The following is a 22,799-nucleotide window of genomic DNA, read 5'->3' on the forward strand; positions in this document are numbered from 1 at the left end:
TTACAGTACGAAGGTCTTTGTGATTCATTTGCACATATTCATTTGCTCTGCTCTGGCCTGAAAGATAATGCCATGGTTCATATACTCAAGCCATTGCAAACAGGGATAATCCAACCTTGACATGACTGTTGGATTTGCCATAATGCTGACAATCCTGTAGTTCTGCCCATCACACACGTCTCCCTGATTGCCAAATGCTTCAGTTTCTCTGGAACTGAGTCAGCCCCCTCTCTATTAAGTCAGGCTCCTTAACCCCTGGGGGTCTATTTCCCTGCCTCAGTTTAAGAACCCCAAACCCAGGGAACATTGTGTCCAGGCTCTGTACAAAGAAAGGGACACAAAGCAAGGGTAACTGGAACAAAAGTGCCTGTACGGTCTAGAGTCGCTTAAACTTTACAGGCCTCCATGGCTGTCACCTTCCCAGCCTTGAGCCACAGACTCAAGCAGGAATCGCCAGAGGGCATTCATGACTCCAAAATAGCTTCCTTTGGTAGCTGCTCCCCTGGCTAAGAGTAAGTACAAATGAGGCTACTTCTAGACCTTCACCTTAACTCGAAGGTGTTGCAGAAGCCGCTGCTAAAGCCAATAGCTGCCAACAAAAATTCCTGGGCTCTCTGGACAAAGTTGTTCTTGATAATAGGAGAGCCCTTGACTATTGTTTTGGCAGAGCAAGGAAGTGTCTGCACCGTGGTTAACGCCACTTGCCGCACTGAATGGACACTTCTGGGGAAGCTGAGCTCAGCTACGGAAGATCACAGAACCAAGCAAGCTGGCCTAAGAAAGGGACTCCTTCAATGGGACTTGATTTGTTTGGTTTGGGTCTTGGGAGACCATGTCTCTGAAGTACTCCAGACAATAGGAATGATTCTGCTTATAATAATCATAAGAATCTACCTGGTGCGCTGTGTTCTCGCACAAGCTTTAAGTGCATGTTCATATTCGCAGCCACTAACCGCCAAGCAAGTGAGGTCACTGGGAATGGAACATCGGAAAAGTAATGAAGACAGTGGCTGACCTAAAGAATGTGAACCTGAAGTCATGACCTGTGACTGAATACCAGAGTCAGCAAAAAAAAAAAGTCATCACCTGTGAATACTGACAGAAATCAGCAACATTTGAGAACTTCTAAGAGGTGGCTAGGAGTAATGCTAATGCTTTAAATTTGGATCACACCTCTCAGGTTTAGTCTGATCAAAAGAGGGGAACTGTTTTTTCTGTTTTTGTTTTTAATTTTAGTTAACATACTGTGCAATACTGGTTTTAGGAAGAGAATTCAGTGATTCATCGCTTACATACAACACCCAGTTCTCATCACAAGTGCCCTTAGTACCCGTCACCCATCTAAGCCCATCCCCTACCCACCTCCCTCCACCAACCCTCAGTTTGTTCTCTTATTGTTTTCTTTTTCTTTTAACATTTATTTATTTTTGAGAAACAGAGACAGAGCGTGAGCAGGGGAGGGGCAGAGAGAGAGGGAGATACAGAATCCAAAGCAGGATCCAGGCTCTGAGCTGTCAACAAAGAGCCTAATGCAGGGCTCGAACCCACGAACCGTGAGATCATGACCTGAGCCAAAGTTGGACACTTAACCAACTGAGCCACCCAAGCGCCCCTGTTCTCTATTATTAAGAGTCTCTTATGGCTTGTTTCCCTCTTTTCTTCTTTCTCCCATTCCCATATGTTCATCTGTGTTCATTCTTAAATGTGACATATGAATGAGATCATATGATATTTGTCTTTCTCTGACTTATTTCACTTAGCATAATGCACTCTAGCTCCATCCATGTCCTTGCAAATGGCAAGGTTTATTTTTAATGGCTGAGTAATATTCCATGGTGTACATATTCCATACCTTCTTTATCCATTCATCAGTCAAGGGACATATGGGCTCTCTCCATAGTTTGGCTATTGTTGATGATGCTGCTATAAAAATCAGCGTTCATGTACACCTTTGAATCTGTATTTTTGTATCCTTTGGGTAAATACCTAGTGGTACAATTGTTGGATCATATATGGTAGTTCTATTTTTAACTTTTTGAGGAACCTCCAGACTGTTCTCCGGAATGGCTGCACCAGTTTGCATTCCCACCAGTGTAAGAGGGTTCCCCTTTCTCCACATCCTCGCCAACACCTGTTGCCTCTTGTGTTGTTAATTTTAGCCATTCTGACAGGTGTGAGGTGGTATCATCATGGTTTTCATTTGTATTTCCCTGGTGATGAATGACGTTGAGCATCTTTTCATGTGTCTCTTAGCCATCTGGATGTCTTCTTTGGAAAAGTGTCTATTCACGTCTTCTGCCCATTTCTTCACTGGATTATCTGTTTTTTGGGTGTTGAGTTTGATAAGTTCTTTACAGAATTTTGGATACTCACCAAGAGGGGAAATGTTAAAAATTAAACATTTAAAAATTAAAAAACAAGTTTCTGCTCTCCCAAAAATGGAATCTTAAGCCAATCAATGAGGAATCACCTCATCAGCACTAATTAGGTAGTTTTCCTGATAGACCCCTGCCATCCCCTAAAGGAAGGTGACCTTGTCTGGCCAATCTGCTTTTTTGTCTAGTATAATTTCTTTGTTCTTCTTCCCTTCTCCCTATAAAAGTCTTCCATTTTGTACAGCTCCTCAGAGGTCCTTTCTATCTGTGGGACAGGATGCTGCCTGGTTCATAAATTGTTGAATAAAGCAAATTAAGATCCTTAAAAAACTTACTCAGTTGAATTTTGTTTTTTAACAACACCATGAAGAGAAACAGCTACTCCTAAGTGACTCAATCAACAGTGCATGCCCCAAATATAACCAAATTATAAAAATCCGTTTCACAAAATACTAATTAGGTTATGGTCATAACAGGGTTGACCCGGGAACGTCAAATTCTGTAAGTTACCTTACTGTTAGGCATCTAAGCTTTTATTAGACACCACAAGTAGGCCATCTAAGCACTGGCACTAGATGTATTAAGTTAACAGCAAATTACATTTGGTACAACGTATATGATGTGTGTGGCAAAAATAAAATTAAAAGTGTCTCTCAAGGGAATATATAGTGGAGGATAGGAGATGAAACACAAAAAGGGGTCCAGGCATCCAGGCCTAAGTCAACCCTGTTTCTGCAGAGGGAAGGGGTAAACACCCCCATCCTAGCATTGACGTGTGTGTGCACCTGATCGGACTAAGTTCACACATACAGGTGTCGTGCACTTGGGCAAATACTCCCATGTCAGGGTTCTCTTTGAGATCAACCTCACCCCTTCTCAGATTCGAAGTTTTAACCAGCACTCTACAGGCAGCAGCAAAATGGAAGGTGGCGGCTCAGGTCAATTATTAAACTAATATATAAACTTAAAAATACAACTTATTTTTACACCAAGTTTGTCCCACTTTCTGGTCACTCCTCGTACCGCACACAACACTGATACTTCCCAGCCGGGAGAGAGAGTCCACATTCCCTGCGACTCACGCTACTATCCCCGCTCTTACCTTGTTCACCTTTCCCCTCTTAATCCCCGCCATCCCCCCACCTCTGCCGCCCGCTTCATTCTTTCATTGTCTTTAAAAATCTTTTTAAAGGGCTCATCATAAAGTGATTTCTATCATCTCTTGAGCCAATGAGGAGAAACATCATAAAACCCTAATAAAGAAGTAGGGCTGTAGTTTCAGGGAGTCCCTCTTGGCAGCAATAAAGTCTCACTGAGCAGGGCTAAGAACGGCTTGAACTTGTATACTGTATGAGTCACCTACTGCCAGGTATCAAATCACCACGAACTTAGCAGGTTAGAACTACATTCGTCTATTATCTCTGTTTCCACAGGTCTGGAGTTTGAGCACAGCTTACCTGGGCTCTTAATCTATTACTCAACAATACACAGCTAATATATGTAATCCGATCGACACACACACACACACACACACACACACACACACCCCATTCTGAACTGTTCCTTTGGGAGGTTATCTGCCTGTTCCAGGTGTGGCAAGTTTACTAAAAACATTCGCAACTCTTCCTGAAAATGTCTTCGGAGGTAACAGAGTCCCTTTCCTTCTGTCCCATGTGGCCAGGGACCAAAGCAAGATAATCCACTTCTGTCACCCACTGTAGGCCCCAAATAAGGCTCCAAAGAACAATCTACTATTCACAAAAACTAAATGCGCCCTCAAAGGGAAAAGACATGCTACCGCTGAGGATGTTTCGTATGCTATCAGAGAATCCCATCAAAGAACAGCCCACCAGCTAGAAAGTAAAGTCCAAGAGTCGGCAGCAGGACCCTGCCTAGGGAATGACCGTGCAGGAGTTCTAAAATCAGTGAGTACCGGCAGAGTCCTTGACCTTCAAGGACCGCTTTAAACGAGGTATGAACAAATTGCAGTCAATTCGTTTTTAAACAGCAGTGATGCTGTTTTACGGATATTCTGAGATAAGGTGGTCCAGACTACGTTAACTCAAAATGTCTTTATGGAGGGGCCACTGACCTTCTTTCAAAAGCAGCATAGTTTGGGTGACATTGATACTTCCACACTACTGAAAATTCGTACATCCCTTTAGAAGGGCATTGTAGCAACATACATCAAGAACCATAAGGATGTCCACCACATTTAACTCTGCAATCTCTCTCTGAGGAACGGAGGCTCTGGAAACAATTCAGTAGAAGAAAAGCAATATGCTCAGAGATGCACACAGGGACCTTGTCTACTGGAGCAAACATTTAAATGACCAACTCAGTAGGCTGCTTCTCCAACTGATGGCACTTACAACTCTGGGACATCACTCAACAAGAAAACGGTACAAAGATTACGAACAAAGGGGGAAAATGGTCATATTGAGAAGAACATAAAATTGTACAAATGGTTACAAATACTTATAGGGACTAATTACAAATGTGAAGTTTCTCTTTTGGGATAAGATTGCAGGAGGCATCTTCCTCTTCAAATCCTATCTTTATGAGTTAGCCTTGTCTTTATCACTAAGAGAAAACTCTACCAGGGGGAAAAAGGGAAGGGGAGGGGAGGGGAGGGGAGGGGAGGGGAGGGGAGATCAGCAGTGCCATAAAAGAGAGGTCTCAGAAAACTAGGTCTCAAATATGGTATGTGAGCGTTCAGTTTAGGTCTCAAATATGGTATGTGAGAGTTCAGTTTACATCTTTTCAGACCTGGTGGAGCTGCAAACCCCACTTGGGAAGCCCAGAGCAAGTGACTAGGCTCATTTTGCTTCCTGTGAGCCTTTCCCAATTGGAAGGAACTGGCCATTGAGTGAGTCTGGAGGTAGTTCTGTGACTGCACTTTCAAGCAGGGCAGGACGCAGATGCCTGCAGGGATGTAGAAGGAGGCGTGCCCACTCAACTCCCAATCAAGTCCCGGCACCCAGACCATCAGGAACACGGGACTCCTGCCTGCCCGCATCCTGAAGTTGCAAAGCTGGTGACTCCAGGGTCACCGCCCACGTGTGCCAACAGAACACGCCCACATGAAAACAGAGAGGCGGTCAGGGCTAACCCTTGGATAAATCACTTAGCTTCTCCAATCGCTCCCTTCATCTGCTACACAGGGATAAGGGCAGCCTGTAAGGGGGCAGTGAAGATCAAACAGAACAACATGTATGAAATGTAAAGTGCTCAATAAATAGTAGCGACTGTCACAATAATACTTTACAAATGTTCCTCCACACCATCCATCATTTTCTGCGAATTTCCAGCAGCTAGTATTTATAATCCTATGTACAGAGGAGCATAGTACAAGCATTGCACCAGTTCTTCTTCCAAACTATTTTTTTAAATGTTTTATTTACTTTTGAGAGACATAGTGTGAGTGGGGAAGGGGCAGAGAGGGGGGGGACAGAGGATCTGAAGCGGACTCTGAGGTGACAGCAATGAGCCCGATGTGGGGCTGGAACTCACAAACAGTGAGATCATGACCTGAGCCGAAGTCGGGAGCTAAATCAGCTGAGCCACCCAGGGGTGCCCCCGAACTATTTTTTATAGCATATTTCTGTGAAACATGGGGTCAAAACTCCAGAAACCATTTCGCCACAACACTGCTGAGAACCAAAAAACTGAACTCTTTTATGCAAGAGATTTCTAAAAGTCATCAACATTTTCCTGATGCTGGTAGTTATTCTAAACCCCTAGGTACCAAATCCATGACCCAACCCCACCAGTCTATTAAATGATCAAAAATCCCAGAACACTGTCTATATTCAGCTTTCTGTTAGCTAGTAAACTGAATGTATATTTTCCTACTTTGACAATTTAAATGATTAAATTTACAGAAACAATGATTAGGCTATGTAATTTAAATAAAATTTTTGGATTTTTTTCTTTTTCTTTCTTTCTTTCTTTTTTTTTTTTTTTTTTTTTGAGAACAGATCCTATTTTACCCATTTGGGAGATATGTTGTCATCATTGCGTGACCGGAAAAGAGTTCTGCCAGGCAACAAAATTAAATCACCCTCCTGCAAGGCTTGTATAGATCATCTCTGGCGTGAGGTCTAGGGCCCAACAGCTGCATGACCAGACAGGACGGTACCGGGTCCCCAAAAGGTGTCACTCTCCTGTGCACACACCCCCACCCGCAAGTCAGGCTGGTGAGGCCTCAGACTCCTCCTCAGGATGCTTTCAAATGGTTTTCGTTTTATGCAATTGCACTGAAGCAGAGTTATTAAAATATTATTTAAAAAACACATGAGATACTGTAATATATGTGCTTCTTTATTAACTCACTAAACAAAAGGGTGCCGCAGCAGATCTAATAATGACCATAATTTCCAAGGAATGATAAGAAGCTCAAATTTCAACCACTATCTGCAACCACTGTGATGTGGTTATGAACATACTAGTCATTTCTGTGATGACTGTGAAATCTCAAGGGGGGTGTTACCCGTGTTTGCAATAGAAAGGAATACTAAATTTCAGTTAGAAACTAGTGAAAAATAAAAATGTACGTTCTTTCCACTACATGAAGTCCATCCACTCACAGCCCAGGGTTCAGGGTTCCCACGCTGGAGAATCACTTGGAACCCCACATTATGTCATGAACCTGAGCCATCAGATTCAACAAATCCCTAGACTCCAGACTTGGGGCAGGAGGGACCTTTCAGAGCAGAATATTCTCTTGCTGCTGTGAAGAACAGGAAGGCCCACTGACGTGGGGAGGCAGCTCCAGGCCTGGACCCAGCTCTCCAGTCTGATGTTCTGCCTACTACGTGCGACTCGTTTCTTTGGGCAAGGCCTCCGCCACCTTGAGAGCTGAGAAAAAGCTTCAGACATCACTTTGTCCAACTCCACTCTTACATATGGAAACCGTGCTCTCAAAAATCTTTTTGTGTGTGATAAAGAAAACCCAAGACCAGCCAATTCCAAAAATACTGCCCTGAAACAAAGTGGGAATCCTTGCTTTCATATCAAGTGGATTCTTCTACACATGGCCACCAAACCTCACAAAAATGTAGTCAAAACAAAAATTCAGAGAAAGACAAGATTTGTTTAAAAAATTAGAAATCCGCAGGTCAAAAAACAGAATCGTAAATTATACTTTACCACGGAGGCATGGATTTAAAAGGAAATCACGTTCAAAGAAGCCACTGCAGATGCTTGTATCCAGTCAATTTTAATAAACAAACATACTGATAAAATCGTGTTTGTGTGAATGAATACAAGGGAGTCTCTCTAATCCATGGAGCTGTGGGAAGACTGGAACAGTAAGTAGTCTCCCCACAGGGGCCTTCTACCCCCCACCCTCAAATTCTACCATTATTTTGGGAGAGAGAAGGTATAAACAGGAAAGTGAAGTGGGCTCCTGGCCTTATTTCTAACCCTTTCTGTACCCAAGAAAAAGGTCAACCACTCTTCTCGCTCTGGAGAAAGATTCTCTAGAACCTTCAGCCGCTGGAGGGAAAGGGGCCTTCCCAAGTCGCCCTGCCCCACCCCCAAGCCAGCTTCTGAGCCAACCCTCACCCTGCCCAGACCTCTGCTCATGCGCACACTGGAATGATGTCATAGCACCAGGGCAGGAGGTAAGGGTCACCAGTCCGTGCTTGGGGCAGCAGACTCTAGCCCTATACTTACAGAGTGGGCCAGTGAGACCACTGCAGGAGCTCCCTCTCCACTGAGCGCCTCCTCCATCAGGAGAAGCCACCTGAGGCCACTGCCTTCCCCCTGCAGTCGGAGATGGCCTAGGAAGTTAGACGGCCACTGCAAAGCACGAGTCACCGGGCATACTAGGAAGCCATGAGCATCTGCTCGTGGCTCCTACTTGTCAAAGCGTGGACAGCATCCACAGGCTACCCCCACCACCGCACGGTCCTTCACTCGCTCTCACCTGTGCACTCATGTGACAAAACCATTTTCGGACAGGCCTGGGCATTTGAGGACCTCCCTACTGCAGCCTAGACAGACCCTTCCCACTGGGTCCCCGGCTGTTAACTCCACTACTTCCCAGCTGCTGGAGCTCTGAGAGCATCATTCTAAGGCAAGAATGGCTTTGGGCTTATACAGTGAGCCACTCAGGACGTCCAGAAGGGGTTAAAACTGTGGGCGTGGCCAGGCCAGAGGTCCTCTGCAGGGGAGCCTGGGAGAGAGGGTGCCAATGGTAATACACAGCAGCTGGTTCTCCACCTTGAAAACCTGTCAGAACCACCTTGTTCAACAGGAAGACTTTCACACCAACGCTCCCCAGGAGACTCAGGCAGTAGGGCCAAAGCAGGCCCAGGAATCTGCGTTCCTAATACATACCCTAGGACCACATTCTAAAACCAGAGCGGGCCCCTAGTTTCCTCCTCTGGACCGGCACCTAGGGTGGGGCTACAATGCCCCCGTGACCACTGAAAACCTTCCTCTTTCAGAGAGAATAAATCAATCTCCCATGCACAATTCCAAATAACTGAGATACAACCCCCTGGAGGAGGGAGAACATAACTCCTCCCCGTTTAAGTGACTTCCTCCCCAACTGCTGGACGGACAGAGGGAACACGAGTTAACTTTACAGTGGGGAGCCTGCAAATACCACCTCAGCCAGGGGACGGAGGTCATGAGTCACACTGACAGTACGCACCACTGAGATGATGAAAATGGCATCTGATGTCTGTGATCTCCCTTCCAAAAACCCCCAACTCCAGTCTAATCATGAGAAAAACATCAAACAAATCCCAACTGAGGAAGGTTCCACAAAACTCATGACTGGTCTTCCTCAAAAGTGCACAGGTCATCAAAGTAAGGAGAGTCTGAGAAACTTTCATAGCCAAGAGGATCCTAAAGAGACTTGACAACTAAGTATCATGTGGTCTTCTTGGGGGGGGGGGGGGGGGGGGGATCCAAAAAAGGGACATTACATAAAAGTTAAGAAAATCCAAATAAAGTGTGGACTTCAGTTAACAATAATGTACCAACACCAACTTTGGAATTTTCTCTGTAAATCTAAAACTATCCTAAAATTAGCAGTGCCAGGCTGGGTCAGTTGGAAGAGCATGTGACTCTTGATCTTGGGGTCATGAGTTCGAGCCCCACGCTGGGTGTAGAGATTACTTGAAAAAATTTAAAAGAAATGTAAAAAAAAATTATTAAAACTATTCTAAAATTAAAGGTTCATATCAAATACATGTTCATGTAAAAATACAGGCACACCTGGGTGGCTCTCCATCGGTTAAGTGTCTTCTTGGTTTCGGCTCAGATCATGATCTCATGGCTCTTGAGTTCAAGCCCTGCACTGGGCTCCAGGCTGGCAGTGCGCAGCCTGCTTGGGATTCTCTCTCTCCCTCCCTCTCTGGACCTCTCCCACTCACACTGTCTCTCTCTCAAGGTAAATAAACTTATAAATAAATATATGTACCATACGTACTATCTGGAAATACATACATGCAAAGCATAACGTGGATGAATTACAAAGTGTACTTTGGAAAAGCAGGTGGGTGAAAACTGGAATGAACAAAAGGAGAGAAATCTACTCCATTAGCTTAACACAATAAAATAAGGTCATTATATAGTTGCAACTCATTACAATTTTTGTCCTGTTCTTCAGAGAACACATTATATATACTTGAATATGTAAAATAATAAAGACTACGAGTTTGTAAATAACAACAAAAAACTTCCTCTCCTGAATGAGACCCAGAACAAGCTTATTGAACATACATTAAATTCTTTCCCACTCAGGTCGCCGAGAACCAGGAATCGATGTATTCTTTAATCGATGCATTCAGGAATCTTTACAGTGACATCACGTAACTCATATTTCAAGTTATAGTCTCATTATTCTCAAATTAAGTTAATTAAAACACCAAGCATTAATGACAAATAATTACAGCGTCTCATAAAAACTATTTTACACTAATTCACATCATCAAAAGTTAAATGCAAACTGGTGCGGTATGAAATGGAAGACAAATCACAAATTATGATTTTAATTGTGTTGAATGCCAGTATTCAGTTATCTCCTGATGCTAAACAGGGCTAAAGAAGTACCCAAATCAGCCCACCTACAGACAACAGCTTCATCCCAACTTGATGCCGAATGGCACGATTTGGGTACTAGATAAAGCCGAAGTCAACAGCCTGAAACACTGCACTTAAAATAGACAAAAAGAACTTCGATGATGGAGAAAGACAGAGTTTAAGTTTCAAAAGAGACACATTTCAAACTAGACTACCAGTAGGATACAAAATAAACCTGCAAAATGTCTGGACAGGAGTGATTTACAATATTCATTACTAATCCGGGTGAAGCAGTAACTTGACTACATAAATCTTTTCCAGATTAAAATGTAATGCCATAATGCATTTATGCCATTATCAATTTAAAACAAAAGGAATAAGGAGGTATCGGCGTGCCGCCTAACGCCAGCCTTCTCTTAAACACACCAAAAAGTAGCTTTACTAATTTTTTTTGTAATTTATTTTTAAAATTTTTTTTTAATTTTTAAAAAATGTTTATTCTTGAGAGAGAGAGAGACAGAGCGCGAGCAGGGGAGGGGCAGAAAGAGAGGGAGACACAGAATCTGAAGAGGTTCCAGGCTCCGAGCTGTCAGCACAGAGCCCGAGGCGGGGCTCGAACTCACAAACCATGAGATCATGACCTGAGCCGAAGTCGGATGCCCAACCGACTGAGCCACCCAGGCACCCCTACTAATTTTTAAGATCTAAAAGTCTCAAGCAAATAAACAACAAAGATGTAAGGTTTACAATCTCTGAAAGTTATGGACTCGTGGATCCAAAAAGTGAGTGCTCACCCCAAGTGAGCAGAGAGTATGAGCCTCAGCCAGGCCCAGGGAGAACAGTGGCAATCCTGGGAGGGGGGGTGGAATGTATCTCTGCTCAGTTGGCATTTGGCTGACTCTGGGGCTGTCTGTAAAATGAAGAGTTCCAAAAGATCTCGAAGAAAACTACCCTTCCCTGGAATATTTGAAACGGGTTCTACCTGGCCTTGGGGACTTCCGTGCATCTTCCCTTGTATTCTCTACAGGACCCCACAGAGATGTCACAGTCATTTTAAATACTAGTTAATCGTGAAGAGAGCTGAGCAGGAACCTGGAAAACCATCTCACATTGGGTTATACCCTCCCTGAGGGCGTGTTTTTGTATCCGGGGCACTTGGCATGGTGCCTGTCACTTAGGTGGCACTGCAAAGCATTAAGTGTGTGATGGGGACAGCGGTCCAATTTGTGGGTCAGATCAGAATGAATAACGCAGCCTTTTCTACACCTGCACACACGTGCCTTTTCAGTCCTCAAACTAGATTCACAAAAAAGGAAGAGCAATAAAATTGAGACAGAAGTCTGCTCATGCCACCCTCCTTGGACAAAACTCCTCTGAAAAGGAGCGGTGTGGTTCAAATGTTTAAAGAGGGAATGGCAGGGCTGTGCAAGGTCTTTAAAAACAGGAGCCCTAAGGCCTTGTTTCACAGAAGACAAAAATAGAGGTTGGGAGGTTAAGGGCTGGAGGCACAACGTGAGATAAATTAGCAGCAGGGGAAAAGGAGAGGACCCGTCCAGTCTTCGCTCAAAGCAAGATTTTTGAAGTTCAAACCGAGGCTAGCTGCTAATGAAGTTCCGAAAGATACTGTGATTCCAGCTCCTATTAAAATCACAAGTCAAGAAGTTACTGAATAAAGGCAAACATTTTACTTTCAGGGAGGAGACATACATACACAAAGCAGGAAGGAAGTCCAGAGTCCGCAGCTTCTGGATTAGAGCAGCTCACACACACAACCCAGACCCCATGCAATGCTGAGGGCATGGGCCTGGGGATCCCCTTGGCCACTCACAAGACCCCCGGGGCTAGCCACTGCCCAGTGACCCGCACTTTTCTCATTCACTCAGTGGCGTAGTGACCACACTTGCCTCCCTCCACCCCTGTTGTAAGAATCAAACGATAGGAGCCTGCAAAGAACAATTAGATAGGTTACATTGTTTTAGAGCTCATACCTAGAAGGTTCAAGTCTGTCAGAAGGAGTTACTGTTAACCTTTCAGAGGTCCTCCCCAGCCCACGTGAGGATGTGAACATTTAGAAAAAAGAAAGGACTGATTGTGCCTTTTAACAATCTTCACTAAGAAAAATTCAAAGACTTACAAAGTGCTGATTTTGTGTTTATCCCCATAACTGAACAGGAAGAGAGAAGAAGCAACAAAAAAGGAAGAGCAGTATAGCAGGAAGTGATTTATACAAAATAGATCTAGATATAGCCAAGGAAACTTCTAATCGGCCACCCTCTTAATTTCTGGGCTCATTGGACTCTGTCAAGTCCGAGTCTACGTCTGAAGAGAAAAAGAAGTAGAGACATCAACATCATACTCCAGCCCAGCTAATAGGCACCTACGCCACTAACCTGGACAGAGACTAACAGCCAAATTATAATTTTCTCTTTCCGTTTCCCTGGATAAGGTCTCATTTGCGGTATTTTCGTTCGCTCTCCCCTGAAGAGTTTCTTTTTCGGAACTATACAAAGATGGAAATGAAACATCTGAAAGCTAACAGATGTGACCAGTCCAATGATTGTCAGGTTGAACCTAGAATCTTACGAACTTTAGCCATAACAACTACAAAAAAAATTTTTTTTTCCTATGGATAGCCACCGATTAAAAGGATTCTGAGCTAGGCAGACAGATTTGGAGTGGACCAAACTCTGAAAATTGACTAGTTATTAAAAACAATTGACAAGGGACTCCATGACTTCCTTGTAAGTGGACATTCTAAGGAGAGTATGTTTTTATCACAGTTCAGCTAGATTTCAAAAGGTTTCCTACAAATCGACGTTTTATACTTACATGGTCCAAACATGGAGAAGTACACAATTTGAAAAACCAACATATGCCACACTTCACCAACAGTATTAAAGATAAACCGCGGTTAAGTCAGTTATATTAAAGGAGGTTTCTCCTTTATATAACTACAAGATGTATAAATACTGTCTAGCTCTCTAAATAGATATTTTTCATGTTTATAAAAATGGATGAAAAAAAATTATCTCCATATGGGCAACTGTGTGAAAGAATACATGTGCCATTAATTTAAGGATTTGAGTAAAGGAAGGAAGCGTTCACTGACATGAAGGTTGCTGAAATACTGACATCCTGGGCCAGTAGATTTTCTGGGGTGGGAGCTGCCCTGTGTATTTCAGGATGCTTAGCAGTATCCCTGGCCTGTACCCACTAAGACACCAGGCACACTCCCCCGTCAAGATAATTGGAAAATGTCCCCAGACACTGCCAAATGTCCATATGGGCAACATCACCCCCAGCTGAGAACCACTCATCTATATATAGGACTGGAGGTCCAATTCTCAATTAAGTTTTTAAAAATATTAACAATTAACATATTTGCCAAAGTGAAGTGCTCTTATTTCTTGATCCATACCTAACAGCCAGTTAAGACCCCAAAATGGATGGGGATTTGCACATATTAATATGCCATCATGTTAAGCACGTATTTTCTTCCTTCAACATGTAACCCTCACCGACCTGAGACATGGACAAAAAGGGAACCTACCTCTGTTTTTTGAAAGGTGGAATGAGCCTTCCTGACCAGCGCTGAGGGAGTGGCACAATCAAGTTTAAGCAGCAACATATTAAACACCTGAGCCTTAAACTAGGCCACATCAAGTGGGCTTCCGTTCTACCCAGGCATGCTTCAAAGCGAAAATTATGATGGCCAGCTGAGTGTCATCTCTCCCCTTTTTCTGTTTAGAGGATAACGGCGTGGTTTGCTTACAGTCGCCACTGGGTCTCACCTACTGAGCCATCTAAAACAGACCTACTAAGGAAACCGTGGGAAGGCAAGAGATGGCTTAATAAAGGGGTGGCAGGAGGAGCTCCTAGTTAGGAGCTAGGGAGGGCCAAGGAGGGCAGAGGGCCAAGGAGGGCAGTAACCAAAGCACGTAAAGGAAAAACCATATGCATGCTGGTAATGGAGACAGATGGAAAACTGACTTTAAGATAAATGGTCAGGGCGGGGGTGTACACGAAATGAGTCGCATGCAAAGGTGAAACATGGAGGGGAGAAGTGAAAGGATGCAAAGAACGATCTGCTTTTATATCTGTCTTGCCAGATATTGTTCCTAAATAGGTTTCTTTAAAAAGAGGGGGGCTGATGAAAATTCACTATTCACCTACGTCAAATTTCCTGCAACTGTCTCTAAAATAACTCCTTGAATCCCTGGTTATTTCTTGATCTCTTAAAAATTCTCCAGCAGCTTGCAGTTTTTATGTCAATGTCCCCGAGCTGGTTTCCATCACTCAGAGCAGTAAGAGGGCTGTTTATCACCCATTCAGACCTCTCCCCATCACCCCCACCCAACACAAACAAGACTTGCAAACAGGGAAACAAGCTTTTAGAGTGATTGTCCTTAAAATGGACGCAGCTGGCAGGAGAGAACAGGCACTGCTCTTCTCTTCTGCAGCCAGGCTCATAAGTGACATAATTAAAATACTTGTTGACTTGCAGACATCCTTAAATATTCAGCCAAAATTCATAAGATATTAAAACTGAGCCCCATCCTCTAAGGAAAATCAATGCAGACATTGATGGGCTTTGTCTGGTAAGACAGCCACTGGCACTTTCTAGGCATCTCGCTGCGACTTCAGCTTCTGGTAACATTTCTTACTAGCTGGCCACCCCCACTGCTGCTGGGAGAATTATTAAGCTTGTTTAAATAAATAAATCTTTGCTTCTGCTCCTCCTGGAACATGCTAGATACAGAGCTGGCCAGGGGGAGACAGCTGGACAGCAAATCTAAGACTGTGAATTCAAAGAAGCTGCCCAAGGTGTGGACCATCTGAAACCACTGTGTTCCTGAGTCTTAGGACAGACATATGGATACTTCTCCCAACAGGGGCACCGGACTCTCGGTTCTATCTCAGTTCCACCTGCCCTGGGCAAAAGCTAGCCAATGCTCTGAGAGCCCCTAAGGGCCTTCCAAACACAGAAGGGTATATTAAGGACGGTCTTACTTGGAATGATTACCAATGTCAAAGCTCCCATTGGAACCTTGTTAGAGAAGCCTTCCAAAAATCCAGACTGACACTTGACCTGGCCCCTCTCATGATCCAAGAAGTACATTTTCAAAGCCATTTTGGGATTCTTTGAGACCTGCACAGATCTCACAAAAGCACAAAAGAAAAGGATTTGGTGTGTTGGGCTCCAAGGCTCCAAGTACCTACCGACCTACCTTCTCTTTCTAACATGAACTCATTAAGAAAAAACAGCAGCAACTGACAATGACCTCCCAAAAGATATCCCAACAAAACAAGCGCTCAGGAACTAAGTGGAAGAACAAGAAAACTCAGTCCTGCCTCCTCAGTCCCCACAGTGGTGGAAATTGGGTGGGGAGCCCCCCACACAGCCATTTACAAAGGAGCCAGCTCCAGAGACCTGCACAATAGTACCTGCATGCAGGCTTGTGGGCCACTGTCAAATTAAAATACTGCTACTATCATCAAACAGAGAAACCTCCTCACTCACCCCGTGTTATACTGCAAATCCCTCAACAGTGGTTCTCAACGTGTGGCTCCCATCCCATCGCAGGCCACCTGAGAACTCAGCAAAAAAGCACATCCTGCGGGTCAGACCCTCTGGGGTGAGCCCAGCGATCTGAGGTCTAAGGCAAGCCCTCCCAGGGATACTGATGCCCACCTCAGAGCTGGAGAGTTTGCCCATCTGAGGAGCAATGGCCCGTGGTATGCAGCAAGGAGGGGCTGAGAGGAGAAGCAAGGCCAAGGGTGCCCAGTCATGCTCCTCTGTGACCCTGCACAGCTAGCCTTTCATGACCCCTGGAGCAGCTGTATTTATTATGTCTTTCCCAAGTTCAGGGCTTCCTCCACTGCCTGGCTGATACAAGAAGTTCCAGTATGAACTGATACCCAAGCTCCACACTTTATCGATGGTTTTCCATCAAGGTTTCTCAAATCTTACACCTAATAAAAGTTTATGGCTCTGTTTATGTATTTTCAGAGACATCTTAACGAAAAGACGGTGGCCTAGCTTCGTCGATAAGAGCAGAGACTCAGAAGTCAGCCTGAGGTTGAGTTCCATATCCACTATTTGCTAGCAGTATCTACACCTAATTTTTGAGAGGATTCAATGAGTTATTACTTTGTATAAAGTGCTCAGACCAGTAATCACAACATGAGATTGTGTGTGCGTGTGTTAACAGATAAACTAACGATCACTAAAGAAAATACGATTTTAGCTTGTGTACTTCTAAAGCACTTAATGTACATCAGAAATATGTTGAACACTAATACCCAAAAGTTATTTTAAGTTGGCAACTTACCCTCGAGAATTCAAAACACATTTTAAAAATATCTGTAAACTGGACAAAGTTTACATGTAACCAAATCTGACTTTATCAAGCGCAGGAAATAGTATATTATTCCCTAGATCTACAAGGGTGAGACCTTGCCCGCTAAGGAATAATAATAATTGCCATTACTATTATTCTGAATTGTGCCCATGCTGTCTCCTTAGCTATCTCAACTTTGAGACACACAGAATAGATGAAGCTGAAATCCTAAAATGAGTACAGACCTGTCCTCTGCAATATGGCAGCCACTACTAACCTCAAGAGGCTCTTGGCCACTCCAAATGGAAAGAAGGAATGTGGTGTGCCAGAAATACAGAATACATGCCAGATTTCAAAGACTGCACACAAGCAAAACAAGGTAAACTATCTCATTAATACGGTTTTATATTGATTACACATAGAAATAAAAATATTTTTGATCTATTGGGTAAGATAAAAAATATAAAAATTAATTTCATGGGGGGCACCTGGGTGGCTTAGTCGGTTTAAGCGTCTGGCTTCGGCTTAGGTCATGATCTCGCGGTTCATGGGTTTGAGCTGCTGGGCTCTGTGCTGACAGCTCAAAGCCTGGAGCCTGCTTAGGATTCTGTGTCTCCCATTCTCTCTGCCCCTCCCCCGCCCTAGCTCTCTGTCTCTCTCTGTCTCTGTCTCTCAAAAATAAGTAAACACTAAAAAATAATTAATTTCATGGGGCACCTTGGTGGCCCGGTTGGTTAAGCATCTGACTCCATATGGGCTGAGGTCACGGTCTCGAGCCCCACGTGTGAGGCTCCCAGCCCACGGGGAGCCTGCTTGGGATTCTTTTTCTCCCTCTCCCACTGCCCCTCCCCCGCTCCCACAAACTCACAGCAACAGCAGGCCCAGAGGGGACAGCGTGGCCCTCCCACTTGGCTCTCTACAGCTTGGGCCAGGATGGGCTTTCATTACCATACAAACCCAATGCTTTCCCTATAGCTGATATTTTATCTTGTTCCTGATACCAAAAAAAACCTACATGTACTGAGGTGAAGCATCCATAAATGGATTAAGTCAGCACTGATTTCTCTCCTTAATCATTCTACCTAAAACCTGACCAGCATCTAAAAGCCCAGTGCCCAGGCTCCTTCCCTATTTGGAGGTTGCATGACCAATAATGAACTGCCATCCCCTCCTTAGGTCTGTTCTATAACCATCCCTGGCAGGTGTTCTCCAATCAGCAGATTCCAGATCTGGATGAGGGAAGCAATAGGACTTTCTAAAACAATCAGCCTTGTTTTTGAACACAGCGTTACTGTTATGAACTGTATCCCCAATATTCATATGTTGAAGCTCCATCCAACCCCCAAAGTGGCTGTTTGGAGACAGCCTTTGAGGAGGTAATTATGATTCTTAGGGTGGGGTCCTAATCCCACAGGACTGATGACCTTATAAGAAGAGGAAAAGCCACCAGACTCTCTGCAAGCAGAAAGGAGAGAGCACACAAGGACACAATGAGAAGGTGGCCTTCTGCAAGCCAGGAAGAGAGACTCACCAAGAACTGAAACTACCAGCACTTTGATCTTGGACTTTCCAGCCTCCAGAACTGTGAGAAATAAATTTCAGTTTTACACCCAGTCTGTGTGCTTCTGTTACGGCATCCGGAGCAGACCGAGATACAAACTAAGAGTGAATAAGCACATTTCAACTTGCAGAGCCTTTCCAAGGTAATGCTGGCTCCCAGCAATGAAGCAAGGACAACAGCTCACTGTAACCGCTCCTGCCTGCCTCCCCTGAAACGGCTCGTCTTCAGAGTCAGCTCACATTAGAGAATCTGCTCCCACCACTATCTGCTCACATGTGCAACATGGCAAAGGCATCCACGCAAGGTCTACGATGCTTCACTTCATTAGTGGTACATGCTATTAGATCAACAGCCTCAGAAAAACATCTATCCAGCACTCTTTTGGCGTTCCTTATCTACTGCCTGCTTAGCAGGGCCAAGGGCTCTGGAGGGCAGGACTTATACTCAAGTTCAAGCTCCATCATCCCTGGGGTTGCCCCTGAGCTCTAGTCTCCTCACAGAGAAATAAGGGCCAGAGTCCATTTTACCATGATATGCCAAATATTAAATAGGATGGCCTTTGTGGAAAGCAATCCGTAAACTATACATTAACATACGAGTTAGTATCTATTATTCTTACCTGACTATCGCACTTTGGGGCTTCATTTAAGCACTGACCAGCAAAACTATCTCAAGAGGAAACTGTAATATTTAAACTCCAAATGCCCTTGAAGCTTCTCCTTTTAAAACCAATAAAAATACAAGCAGGAGAAAAAAGTAAGGTGGAACTGACTAATTAACGTACCAGGCCAGGAGGACAAACGCTTTGCCCAGAGTTTCCAATTCAAGTTGACACGGACAATCTACTGAAAAGTAATATATGCAGCCAAACCACCAGGTGGGTGTGCAACTGGGTTTGTTTTTTGTTCGTTTTTTTTTTTTGTTTTTGTTTTTGTTTTTGGTTTTTTTTTAAGTTTAGCTTCAGGACTATCAATGATGCATTTGACCAAGAATTTACCAAATGGAGAGGCCACCAGACCAAATTCACCCAACTGTCCAGACATCCTGGAGACAAAGCCACCCACGAGGTCAGAGGTTCTGAGCAGAGGTACAAAGATTCTGGAGATCTTTTATTACTCACGTTTCAGTGGAAACAAGAGCCCTAACTGCCAAACAGGCTCAGCATTCAATATTCATGTGTTTAATATTTGTTGGGCATCCACATGTATAAGATATGAACACAAGAAACCACAGGGCAGATGGTGACATGTGGGTGTGTGTGTGTGTGTGCGCGCGCGCGTTGAGGGGTATAACTTGCTAAAGCTGATTACACCTTCAGAAATATACGTACTTTGGGATCTGTTCAAAGTAAAATAAAGGAAAAGAAAGAACACTCTAATTTTTACGACTGTGTTACGAAAGCGGCCTAAAGACATAAGAAACTATTTTTACTTAAGCTGCATACTTTTGACAACCGGTTAAAAGGCCATCTTGACCCCTTTCGAAGTTGCCTGAACTCAGGCATCTAACAACATACATGACAGCATTTGTAGCTTAGGCCCTGTAAAAACATGCCATGAAGGGTTTCCATCACACATCTGAGGAAAGAGAAACAATTTGGAAGCGCCATTTGCTCTCCCTCTGGATGGGAAGACTAATTCCCTAAGCCTCTGGGGTGAGTCGTGGGGAGTTTCCAGTTCATTTGTGAAAAGAGTTTAGCTTACAAGTTTCCCCAAGCATTGTCCACTGCCCTCCTGTGCAGTTGCAGCAAGCGATTTTCAGCTCCTCAGCTAGCCAGCCTCATTTTTAATGATGGAGAATCATGTCCACGAGCGCTCTCTCCCCAGCGCACACTGTAAGTCAGTCTGGGCAGTTAGAAGCCTGTGTGTCCCAGAGAGCAACACAGCCTCATTTAGCCAGGGCAAATTAAGCTAATGCAAGTGATCAAGTAAAGGACTACAGGTTATTCCAGGCAATCAGGGAGTCTTTAGGGTATTTTAAAAGGTTATCTAGTTTGTGCTCATGCAAGGAAGATTTCCGGTGTATTTAATATGGATGATAGTGCCTTTCTCAAATACTGTGTACATAAGATCTGCTGTTGGTTGGAAAACCTCAATAATCCCCCAATGCAAATGACAGGGCAGGGTCACTGATTTCAGAGATGAAGAGAATTTAAGCATACAGCACGGAATAAAGCAAAACTCAAAGCCTGGAAACTGAGCCCAACTATTAGAAATGCACCTTACATAAGCCCCGCCCATTTAAAAAAGGGCCAGTTTCTGGGCGCCTCGCTGGCTCCCCAGTGGAGCATGAGACTCGATCTCGTGGTCTGAGTTCAAGCCCCACGTTGGGTGTAGAGATTACTTACAAATAATATCTTTAAAAATAAGTATAAATAAATAAATAAACAAATGTTTAAAAAGGGCCACCTTCTCCACAAGTGGGCAGAGGTGGGTGATGGAGTGCTCAGTTGTAAGGGTGGTGATCTGACACTCAATTTCATACTAAACTCAATGATCAGTGGTGGCGTCTGTTTAGGTTAACAGCAGAGATGCTGGGAGCCCAGGTGAGGCCTCCAGGAGAGGAAGCCAGAGTCAGGCACCTCCCACAAGCTCCCCACTTGCTTAAAGTTCTCAATTTCAGCCTCAAGGAGCTGCAGCCAGATGACCACAAACATCCGGCCTTTTTCTCCAATCAAAAGTGCATATCTAATCAACCTCAAGGGGAGAATTCATTAAGGTAGGATTTTCCCTTGTGGGTCACTGCTGCACAAGCACCATTAACACCCGTTTTTCAGGAAATCCCTGCTCCCAACACTTAAAAACCTACATCAACAGCTCCCTCTCCCACTTAAGCCCATTTCTTCTCCGAGCGTCCACAGACTGCCGTTCTCTTTATACAAAAACCGCACACGCTTGAATCCTGTTATTAATTTACCCATCTATCGAGGAACGCCCGGCAAGAGAATTAAGAGAGTATTCAGAAGCAAAGTTTAGATCTGTTTCGATAAGTTAAAGTAGCCCTGCTTAATTTCATGTTCGGTCATTTCAAGACTTGAAAAGCACTGCTGCTAACAATATCAAACGCAGTGGTATGAAACACACCCGAATTATTTTCATTCCTACCCAAATCCCTTCCCAGAAGCCGGGAGACGCTGGGGATGGGCCCGGACGGGCCTCTCCTGCCTGCAGGTCCAGGGCGAGCCATACCCCCTGGCCTCACTGGTTCAGTTTCTGTTTGGGTCAACAGAAGGAGGGGCCGGTGAGATTTTTAAGCTCCTGGGGCCCACCACTGGGGCCTGCTCATTCCCTTATGCAGACACAAACTTGGCAGATTCAGCCTTAAACCTGTTGGCAAAGTAAACAAAACCAAATAAAGGGGAAACTGCCAACCGGAATTGTCTGAAGTGATACAGGCCCACTCTACACGCGTTCCTGCTTTGTCCCTGAAGCTGTTAACAATGCTAAAGTCAGGTGCCTGATGTTCCTCGGCCAATAACCCCCAGCATCCCGCGCAGACCTTCCAAGGCGATCGTTATTGTCTCCAAATTAAAGCGTTTTGCAAATTAGATACCTCCGCACGATGCCACGCTAACTGCACTCACAAGGGAGTTGCCTTCAATGCCTTAAAAATCGCACACCAAATTCTTCCAGAACCACTTGGTGGTTAAATCGCCCTGAATAAACCGAGAGGGCAGAGCGATGTGAGAAACTTTCTTTCAGGTGGCTGTAACAGAGTCATGTAAATCTGGGACAGGACGCAGAGCCTGGAACCCGTCACAAAGCGCCCCTCGCCCAGTCGAGGACCTCCTTTATGCGATGTGACAGCAGCTTTGTGCGGGATCGTAAATAGTTGCAATAAACACAGTTAAGTTCTCCGGGCCGAGCTCGGCCTCCCGCGTCCCTGCGCTGGGGCCGCGCGAAACGGGCTATTCTTCCCGGGGACTCACGCCCCGGCGACCCCGGCCACCGCACGGTCCCACGCCTGCTCCTGGCTCCGCGCCCGCCACCCGCTCGCAGGCCAGGCGACCCCACGCGCCCGGGGTGGTCTCCGGTCCCGGGAACGCGCCGCCCAGGCCCCCGCGCCCTCCCGCGCCCTCGCCGGCACCCCCGCCCCCAGCGCCGGCCCGGAGAAGGTGGGGGGTGCCTGGAAGGCGGGCGGGAAGGTGAGGAGCCGGGAGGTGCCGGGCAGTTGCGGCCGCGGGGGGCCAGGCCGCGGCGGGGCCGAGGGCACCGGCGGGGCGCCGAGGGCACCGGCCCCCCTCCCCGACCCCTCCCCGGGCGCGCGCCAACTCCGCCGCACGGCCCAAGTTCGCGGCTCCCGCCCGGAGCCCGCCGCCAGCGCTTACCTCGCCGTGGGCCGCCCGCCGAGGCCGGAGGGCAGCGGCGCGGGTCCCGGGGCGGCGGCCGCACAGCCCCCGCCCAGGCGCCGCTCTTTGTCTGCGCCGCTCCCTCCTCCCGCCGCTCGGCGGACGCTGCCGGCCCGGGCGGACCCCGCCGGCCC

General features: G+C 45.4%; 1 protein-coding gene across 2 annotated transcripts in view; it reads right to left on the minus strand.

The window, feature by feature from the left end:
- Window positions 1-22,792, minus strand: part of NCK2 (NCK adaptor protein 2) — a 153,262-nt gene extending 130,470 nt beyond the window's left edge. For both annotated transcript variants that reach the window (XM_049651244.1, XM_049651243.1), the window contains exon 1: window positions 22,645-22,792. The gene's annotated coding sequence lies outside the window, so the exon portion shown is untranslated. The remainder of the gene's footprint in view (window positions 1-22,644) is intronic.
- Window positions 22,793-22,799: the final 7 nt, after the last annotated feature.

The sequence above is a fragment of the Panthera uncia genome (assembly GCF_023721935.1).
Source record: "Panthera uncia isolate 11264 chromosome A3 unlocalized genomic scaffold, Puncia_PCG_1.0 HiC_scaffold_11, whole genome shotgun sequence".
In the NCBI taxonomy this organism is placed as follows: domain Eukaryota; kingdom Metazoa; phylum Chordata; class Mammalia; order Carnivora; family Felidae; genus Panthera; species Panthera uncia.